The sequence below is a fragment of the Entelurus aequoreus genome, linkage group LG15 (genome assembly GCF_033978785.1).
Source record: "Entelurus aequoreus isolate RoL-2023_Sb linkage group LG15, RoL_Eaeq_v1.1, whole genome shotgun sequence".
NCBI classification, from domain to species: domain Eukaryota; kingdom Metazoa; phylum Chordata; class Actinopteri; order Syngnathiformes; family Syngnathidae; genus Entelurus; species Entelurus aequoreus.
In genome coordinates, this window is record NC_084745.1 from 15,254,163 (window position 1) to 15,264,744 (window position 10,582).

The 10,582-nt window shown below is 39.9% G+C and overlaps 1 long non-coding RNA gene across 3 annotated transcripts in view; it reads right to left on the minus strand.

Moving 5' to 3' along the window:
- The window catches only part of LOC133629856 (uncharacterized), a 643,518-nt gene that overhangs the window by 554,739 nt on the left and 78,197 nt on the right, over nt 1-10,582 (minus strand). The gene's annotated exons all lie outside the window — the stretch shown is intronic.

Here is a 10,582-nt window from a genome sequence, read left to right on the forward strand (position 1 = left end):
AACGTCCAGTACCGGGACGCAGACAAAGCAGAGATGGGGCGATATCACCAGCGTCAACACATTTGCATTTTATTAATAGTCATATATTGTGTCTAACTGGAGCTGTTTAAATTACCCCCCGTCCCTCAGCGACAGCTTCAGTGATGTAACCAGGGACCTCCCAAATAAATAAATAGAGGAAGCACGTGGGCTGGACTTTTAGAACGTAGTTTGGATCTGTAACTAGAGTTCAGCCCAAAACACGTCTCTCCGCAATTGAGCAAAATTTAACTCTGTCTCTGCATGATTCCTTGCTTCTCGTCTGTTTAATAGATGCCATCAGTGTTTGAACCTGACATTTGTATATCAGCTGATCCCTGCCTCAAAACCACTTCCTGCCGCAGCCGTTTGCTTCCAAAAACATGACGCAAAAGCTCCGCGTCTCTTTTACGTGAAGACAGCCATCAATGCCGGCATTGAAGTGTCTGCCAAGCGCTCGCTAAAATCTTTGCGAATCATGAGGTCTCCTGGAGTTCAGCAAGTGAAGATACGAAGTGTGGAATCTCAAAAACGTCAAAACCCATTTTCCGTATTCCGCCGTCCCGTGCAAGACTTTTTAGGTGAGCACAACAGTCTTTTTGAATGCATCTATTTTGCTGCTAGACGTGCGGAGTCTTCACGTCGTCTGCTCCGAGGGAAGGCCGTGCACGCCAGTCGATTCCTGCCTGAAAACAACTTCCTGCTTCGCAGCTGTTTGGTGACAAAAACATGAAGCCGACTGCTGATCTGAGGCTAATTACCTCTCCCAAGTAAGCATCGAGTCAAGTGTTCATATATGCATCAATAGCTAGGGCTTTGTGAAGTCTTTAAAAGCTCTTTTTTTCCCCCTGCCGGTGCGGAGACGGAACGCCCGCGTCGGGGGTTATTCCGGCATCAGTCCTCGTAATTTGCCATTAAAATCCACATTTCAGGCGCCATGTTGCTTTTTTTTTTTTAAAGCGTCGACAGAGCTGCACTCGAGGGTACGTTGTTTCATAGGTTGTCGCCTTCCCGGAGTTGCGGAGGGTATTCCTACGGAGGCACAGCCGCCTTCCGTCTCCGCGGGCCAATTAGGAGGCTAATTCGCGGCTCGCGTCTGGCGGAGGGAGGCGGTTATGGCGGTGCACACATCGCTTGACCCCTGACTCCGCGAAGCTCCGTTGAATGCACTGAAATGAAAAGCGTGTTGGCAAACAATAGCCAACGCTGCGTCGGCCGCCCGGTAAATAGACTCCTCCGGTGATGCAATATGGCGACCGCACGTTCATCGCCTCCCGATCGGGCAAAAAGCATGTCGTTGACCTTATAAACAAAATTATTCTTAGTCACAAAGGACCGGATGTGGCCGGCGAGCCGCAGAATGCCCAGGTGTGCCCTACAGGCTGTTTTCAGCACCAAACATGCTAAAAAAAATCTCACTTATTTGCTCTACTTTTAAAATAGCGTATTTTTCGGACCATAAGGCGCACTTAAAATCCCTTAATTTTCTCAAAAATCGACAGTGCGCCTTATAACCTAATGTACGGAATAATTCTGGTCGTGCTAACCGACCTCGAAGCAATTTTATTTGGTACATGGTGTAATGATAAGTGTGACCAGTTATGCAGTCAAACATACACTGCAAAAACTGAAATCTAAGTAAGATTAAATATCTCAAATAAGGGTGATATTTGCTTATTTTCTGTCTGATAAGATAAGTCTTCTCACTTAGAAGATTTTATGTTAGAGTGTTTTACTTGTATTAAGGGTTTTGGTCCTAAATTATCTCAGTAAGATATTACAGCTTGTTGCTGAGATTTGATGGCCTATTTTGAGTAAAACAGGCTTGAAACTAGAATATCAACTGATGCAAAGCTGTGTCATCAACACTCACAAGCATAAAACTACTTTTTAAAGTAATCATTTCTTACTTCAAGATAATGGCACTAGCATTTGCTTAATTTAAGAATATTTTTTTCATCATATTAAGCAAAAAGGTCTTTTTTTTTTTTACCAAGAAAAGTGCACTTGTTTTCAGTGAGAATATACTTATTTTAAGGTATTTTTGGGTTCATTGAGGTTAGCTAATTTTACTTGTTTTGGAAACACTTGACAGGCCAAATTTTCTTGTTCTATTGGCAGATAATTTTGCTTAGTTCAAATAAAATACCCCTAATTTTTATTTTTTTTCTTGTTTTTGAACACTGACTTTTTGCAGTGCACTTTTAAGTCTTTGAATGCAATGCAGCATCAAGAGTGACCATGAGTGGCCTCCATATTTGATCCACAAAATGCTAACACAAAAGTGTACTTTCACGCCAACACTGTACAAGAAAAAACATGCCCCCGAGTCACCGAGTGAACTTGTGTTACCATGTTTTAATGAAATGTTTAATAATAAAAAAATCTAATAAATGAAAGAACAGTGTTTCATCATCACGTCTGTGACCCTCCATAACTATTTAAATTAAATGGGGATCTTATCTGGTGCTGATTTGGACTTTTGAATCATTCATGAGCGCACGATGAAGCTGCTCTCAAGTGACTTCATTTTTTATTTTTTCATAAAAAAATTTATTAGCCTTGCAATTGCCATGTGACCGACATGTTTTTGTTTTTTACTTCTACATTTAATTAGCATTTCAAACACACATCGCCCCGCTGTGTCAATCTGCATCTCATTAATGGTCTCTGTAGTAAAATAAAATACATTTACATAGGTGCAGTGCGTTCCTTGGGTGGTTGTGTATGCACTGTTTTTTAAAAACTAAATGAGATGCTGATATGACTGAAAAAGATGGAATTAATCGTTTTCCCAAAGGGACTCTGCAAAAATACCCAGCCATGCAGTGCCTCCAACATCTGCATTACCTTTTTTTTTTTTTTTTTTTTTAACTGCACCTGCCATCGCCACTTTTGCATTAACCCTCACGGCAAATTTGTAACCCAATGCTGTAATTTTATTAGGGCTGTCAAAGTTAACATGCTAATGCAAGTGATTAATCACAAAAAATATTGCATCAGTCATGTGTTCACGCAGATTAAAGGCCAACTGAAATGATTTTTTTTTTATTTAAACAGGGATAGCAGATCCATTCTATGTGTCGTACTTGATCATTTCGCAATATTGCCATATTTTTGCTGAAAGGATTTAGTAGAGAACATCGACGATAAAGTTTGCAACTTTTGGTCGCTGATTAAAAAAGCCTTGCCTGTACCGGAAGTAGCGTGACGTCACAGGTTGAAAGGCTCCTCACATTTCCCCATTGTTTACACCAGCAGCGAGAGCGATTCGGACCGAGAAAGCGACGATTGCCCGATTAATTTGAGCCAGGATGAAAGATTTGTGGATGAGGAACGTGAGAATGAAGGACTAGAGTGCAGTGCAGGATGTATCTTTTTTCGCTCTGACCGTAACTTAGGTACAAGGGCTCATTGGATTCCACACTCTCTCCTTTTTCTATTGTGGATCACGGATTTGTATTTTAAACCACCTCGGATACTATATCCTCTTGAAAATGAGAGTCGAGAACGCGAAATGGACATTCACAGTGACTTTTATCTCCACGACAATACATCGGTGAAGCACTTTAGCTATGGAGCTAACGTGATAGCATCGTACTTAAATGCAGATAGAAACAAAAGAAATAAGCCCCTGACTGGAAGGATAGACAGCAGATCAACAATACTACTATCAGGAGACACCAAACCAAACACTGGACCTGTAACCACACGGTTAATGCTATGCCGCCTGTCGAAGCCTAGCAATGCTGTTGCTAACGACGCCATTAAATGATAAATTATAAATGGGTTATACTTGTATACCGCTTTTCTACCTTCAAGGTACTCAAAGCGCTTTGACAGTATTTCCACATTCACACACACATTCACACACTGATGGAGGGAGCTGCCATGCAAGGTGCTAACCAGCACCCATCAGGAGCAAGGGTGAAGTGTCTTGCCCAAGGACACAACGGACGTGACTAGGATGGTAGAAGCTAACTTAGCTACGGGACCTCGTCAGAGCTATGATAAAAACATTATCTCTCCACCTACGCCAGCCCTCATCTGCTCATCAACACCCGTGCTCACCTGCGTTCCAGCGATCGACGGCGCGACGAAGGACTTCACCCGATCATCGATGCGGTCGGCGGCTAGCGTCGGATAGCGCGTCTGCTATCCAACTCAAAGTCCTCCTGGTTGTGTTGCTGCAGCCAGCCGCTAATACACCGATCCCAACTACAGCTTTCTTCTTTGCAGTCTTCATTGTTCATTAAACAAATTGCAAAAGATTCACAAACACAGATGTCCAGAATACCGTGGAATTTTGCGATGAAAACAGAGCTGTTTGTATTGAGATACAATGTGTCCCAATACTTCCGTTTCAACGATTGACGTCACGCGCATACGTCATCATACATAGACTTTTTCAACCGGAAGTTTCCCGGGAAATTTAAAATTGCACTTTATAAGTTAACCCGGCCGTATTGGCATGTGTTGCAATGTTAAGATTTCATCATTGATATATAAACTATCCGACTGCATGGTCGGTAGTAGTGGGTTTCAGTAGGCCTTTAATCACAGCATTTAGCCTTTACAGTAGATACAACTGTGTATTGAAGAACAAAACCCAAAACCAGTGAATTTGGCACGTTGTGTAAATGGTAAATAAAAACAGAATGCAATGATTTGCAAATCCTTTTCAACTTATACTTAATTGAATATGTGTAGCGAGACATTATCAGGACCTTTAAGATAGAAATACATATTTTATTCTGAAAACAAGCATTATTCTATTTGCCATTTTCTATGTGGGGAAAACAAAAATATCTTTATTTTCTCAATTTAAACATTTTTTAACAGGAATAGACACAATATAATTATACATGTTAACATTAAGATTATGTAAAGTCAATGACTGAAAATAAGTAAATTGCTCTCAAAACTTGCAAAATGTATTGAAATAAAATTCCAAATCTTGGCAAGTGGCAAATAATTTGCAGTGCACGAATGAGAAAGGATTACAGCTTTATGCTGCAAAAACTGACGATGGACACAGAATCCTGTGCATCTAAGGACTCATATCGAGTCAAGAATAAAAAATAAGAGTCTATTTAGCAATATCATTTCATAATTGTAGAGCTGCTGGATGACTTAACGGGCTGATTAAAACAAATTAAATTGATGTGTTTTGGTGTCTGCTGGCGTTTTTTTTTTGATGTCATTCTTTTTTTTCATTTAGAAAATATAATACATCTCCTTTATGAAAAAAAAAATATTTCAATAAGTATTTTCTTGCATTTGGATCATTCCAGGCGCATTCATATGATACTGTAGTGATGGTCTAGAGTAAGAGTGCTAAAAATCGTTTGTTTTGCGATTCTATATTAGGTGTAAGGTGGTACATTATATAGTTGTGTGCTGCTAGTTCAACGACATCGGACACATGTTGGAGAGCACAATAACATGAATATGGAGGGAACATCATGCCAATACTACTTGCAAAAACCTAATTTGAATAAAGCTGTCTGGACTACTTTTCAATTGCACACCCAGTCTTAGTAGATCACAAGCATCACGCCCACTATAGTACACACAATTTTATAGTTTAACGTGTGGTATTTAGAGCATAGGAGTTGAGGCATCATCTGCAATCAGAATAAAGTGTGATTAATCTGCATTTATACATAATGAATGCTATATTTCTTCTGATTAATCTCATAAGTTAACGCTTTCACTTTGACAGCAATAGTTTTAAATTTACCTTTTTATTGGTCCTAAAAAGTGCCTTGTTAACTCTCATCTGTGTGCTTTGTTGTTGCCTTACAAAACGATACATTTTTCTGATCCAAAGACTTAAACTTAAAGGGGCCCTATTTCGCAAAACCAACTTTTCTTTACCTATATCATAAGGAGGCATTGCGGCGATATTTATAAAACAATCTTGCCTTCCGTCATGCTTTGTTTGCAATGCTATGTAGGTGGACATCTCCATATATGGCAAAGTTATACCCGAAAAGCTTTGTGCGAGTTTGCCATAATAGTCCAACGTTGTAGTCAATAAACTCATTTTTCTCTATCCTATCGTTGTGCGGCAGACTGGCTCGTACATGCACATGCATTCTCCGTTGTTGCCATTTTCTAATGCAAAGCAGCGTATAGTTCGAAGGTATATCCGTCAATAAGCTCCATATGAAAGCGCTGTCGAATAAAAGACCGCCCACAAAACAGCACATCCTGCAGAGATGGTCTGTAAAACAATCTATGCACATTTTGGACCAAAGAATCACCATTACATGTTTTTCCAACTTTTTAGAGCTAAGGGACATTTTTTTCAATGAAAAACATCCCGAATCACCAGCAGAAAATGTTAAAAAGGAAATTCAGTAGCCTATATTGACAATATGAAGTTGTTCTCATCAAATACCTGACGGGGGCACATTACACCAGTTTTAAAGTCACTGCATTGGCTCCCTATCCGTTTCTGGGTCGATTTTAAAGCTCTATTAGTTGTCTTAATGGCCTTGCGCCTTCTTATCTATTTGACTCGCTGTTATCGTATCAACCCTCATGGATTCTGAGGTTCTCTGGAACAAGCCTTTTATTTTTACCAAATACCAGAACAAAAACTCACTGTGAATCGGCATTTAGCCACTGTGGTCCCCAACTGTTGAACAGCCTACCAGAGAGCCTTTAGGACTGCAGAGAGCGTTGAAATTTCAAAATAAAAACTTCTTTAATCAAGCTTTTTAGTGATCATCTTAAACTCTTGTGTTTTTTGTTATTTTATTGTGTTTTCCATCTTATTCGTTAATATTACTGATATTATCTCAATGTTAAGTTTTAATAACTTAATGTAATATTTATTGTATTATTAATATTTTATTTGTAACGACGTGGTCGCATGGTTATGCGCGGGTCTTTCTCCCAAGATGCAGCAGGAAACTCCGGAGGTAAGGTGCAGGTAAGACAATGATTTATTATCTATGAAACATGCAAAACTACAAAAAGACTAGCGTGCCGATCGCACGAGAATTAGAATAAAAACAGGCAAACAAAAACAAAGCTTAGCTCTGGAATCGTAGGAATAGACGTCGTAACTGTTGCGTGGAAGCAAATAAGACAGCCAGACAGTGTGTGGCAAAAAACAGGAATAAGTCGCTCTCTGATTGGTGCCCAGGAGCAGGTGAGCGTCCCGAACACTAATCAGAGGCAGGTGAAACTAATCAGCACCCATGGAAACCAAATAACAAACGCAGGGGTGCTGAAAACAGAACTGAGGTAGTCATTCTAACAGAACAAAACATGATACGAGCGACGGATCATAACAATATTAATGTATATATATATATATATATATATTTTTTTTTAATCATATGTTTTATACTATTTTTAGATGGCGTTCATTTTAGTTATTCTCCAGTGTGGATGCTTCGAGGGTGGGGTTTTTCCTCCAATCCTCAGTGCCATGCCATGTTTTGTTTTTGCTTTGCTACTGTCAATCGTGCTGTGTGAATGTGTCCGTTTATATGTTTTCTTCTCTTCATTTTGTTTTTGTACGGCACTTTGTGTTCGCCACTTGCCTGTGTATGCATCACTAATTGTCTTGTCTCGGAGTCGGCCCACAAAGCAATTAGCTACCACCTACTGATATGGAACGGTATCACATGGTTACTCTGCCGATCGTTAGGCAGCACAGACGCTCAACAAATGCATATTTTTTGGGGATTAAAATCAGTTGTTTGCAAAACATATTTTTTTCAGACCAATTAGGTGAAATTACACTAGCACTGTGGTTGAAAAACACTAATGTAGACTAAAAGGAAGTGTTTTAAAAGTAGAAAAAAAAATCATTATTAAACGAGCTGCTATCCAAGCCAATCACGGGGAACCTGGCAGAGCCTTGTAATTGGAAAAAATCAATCAACCCGACACTTCTACGACCCCGCCTGCAGTTCCGAGGCGGATCCCTAGGGTTCGGACCCTCTGTTGAAGACATCTGACTGAAACCATTCCCATCTTAACATGAATTAGCATGCACAGGATCATTTATAAAGCCATTCTGTTCGGCTCCCTGCCACATCTTCCTGTAAGTATTTAACAATTTGGTAACAAGATGACACACACGTTTGTTTGGTGTCTGGGGAAGTCGCCCGCACAAATGAAGACAAAATGGAGAGCGAAGAGTTCAGCAGAGCAGATAAAAGAAGGATTATAGCGAACATCTGTTTATAAAACCAGACAGATGCCCTCTGAAAGTTTAATACTCGTAATAGTAGCTCTCATCATCTACTGATTCACTAGCAGATTAAATTGTTTTGTTTCCCGCCACCAGCCCCTCGGGGAGGAGGAAACCATTTTTTCTGCAATAAATACTCTGTAAAAGACTTTCAGTGGAGTAGATTCCCCCTGAGCATCGACAAGGCTGAGAGCAGTGAGGAAAAAACACCACGCTTGCTCAGAAACTGTGGCGAAATGTTTGTGTTGAAACGCATGACACACCCCTTTGCCCTTAGGTCACCCTTCCTACAGTCTCTTCCCAAAAATAATAATGAGGTAGAGTCCGCAGATCCCACGAAGGGACCGAGACTAACAATGCGTGCATGTTAACGAAGGCATCATTAGCCAGCGCGAAACCACCGTGCCAAGCGTGTGGAAGAAAATAGCAAATATTTACTCCTGCTGGAGCTCCGTCATGTCGACGCTGCCGCATCACGGCTCTGAAGTTGTGACCCATTTTCGCATGACGCTTCTTCGTGACGGCAGAAGTGCCGTGGCTCCAAATGAGGTCGGCTCGCGAGGCAAATGACACAAAGACAAGGATTCATCAAGGGTACAAAGATGTGCCATTTGACCAAGAAGACCACACGCAGGAAATCGTCGACTGCATAACAGATTTAGCCCTTTAGCTAGTCCTACACCCCAGTGTACCAGGCACCACACCTTAGTCATAGGGGACTCCATCCCCCGAAACATACAGTTTGGCAAACTAGCCATAATTAAGTGTATTTCCAGGGCCGGTAGCACCTGACATAGAAGCTAATCTTAAGGAGCTAACTCGCAACAGGCCTAGTAAACACGTACGACAGGCTAATCACACCACTAGCTACGCAAACAGAGTTGTCCACGTCGGCTCCAATGACACTAGGATGAAACAGTCAGATTACAAAGAAGAACATAGCTAGGACTTGTAATCTTGCTAGAAAGATGTCCAGACATACAGTATATCTACCAGAGGTGGGACCAAGTCATTGCTTTGCAAGTCACAAGTAAGTCTCAAGTCTTTGCCCTCAAGTCTCGAGTCAAGTCCCGAGTCAAGACAGGCAAGTCCCGAGTCAAGTCCAAAGTCAAGATTGGAAAGTCTCAAGTCGAGTCCCAAGTCCTGCATTTTGAGTTTCGAGTCCTTTCAAGTCCTTTTAACCACAGACTAATATTTTTACACAGATTGTGTATGCTTTTAAAACGCTGTATTTATTTATTAAAACAAGTGCATTTGAAATTGCAGGAAAAAAAATAGTGCTGACATTGCAATTCATAATAGCACTATTAACCAGTCATTTTAATAGTTTAAACAATTTTAAACATTTAACTCATTCCTTTACAGAATAAACACATTTGCAAAAACAAACATTAACATACTATTGGTTGTATTTTATGAAAATAATATTACCACAGAGTTGAGAAGGAGCAAAGATCTTCAATATTTGTATATGAAAATCACAAATAAATCTTCTGGGGGAGGATGACGCCCCTACAGGGGTTTGGTTTACAAACTTTCAGCCCCACCTAAAACTAAATTCACCAGCCGCCACTAATTATGATGCATTCTCATTTTAGGCAAAATATAAGACAATACTTTCTTAACAGTATAATTGTAACCAGGAATAAGTCTTCAAGTAACAATATTCAAATACTAACATTGTTGGGTAAAACAGCATTTGGTTTTATTCTGAATGTAGTGAAACAAATTGGTGGTTTTAGCTGGTATAATAACTTTCAGGTGTTTATATATGTTTAAGTATTTGGCAGACGCTTTTATCCAAAGCGACATACATAAAAAAATACATACATAACAATCACTGTAAACTTGATCATTTAAGGGAAGAATGTAATACAAAATATCAATACAAAGTGTCAAGACAGAATAAACTCTCTGCTGCTGCAGCAACAGAGATACAGTCTATATGTCCCTAAGATATATAGATATCTAATGTATTCATACATTGTTTATGTAGGATATACGCATGTATATATAACCTAATCATATTGTTTCTTCAATTTAAAAATAGCTTACCGTTTTTTTCCCCCTTCTCTGGGATTATATTCCCAGTTTTGATCTCGGACATCTGGTCACTTATAGTGTATAAGAATATTATATTACTGTTAAGCAAACTGTGAATAATAAAACTCGCCAAAACATGTGTCCGTTATCATAGCTACACGTATGACAAAAAAGCGCGTGAAAATCAGTAGTATTCAGTGAGGTAAAATGAATTAAATGCGCTGAAAGTTCATTGCTCCTGCCAAATCAATTGCACTGAGTGGAGCGGATCACCACTCCAAGATGGCGGCGCCGCGTCTCGTC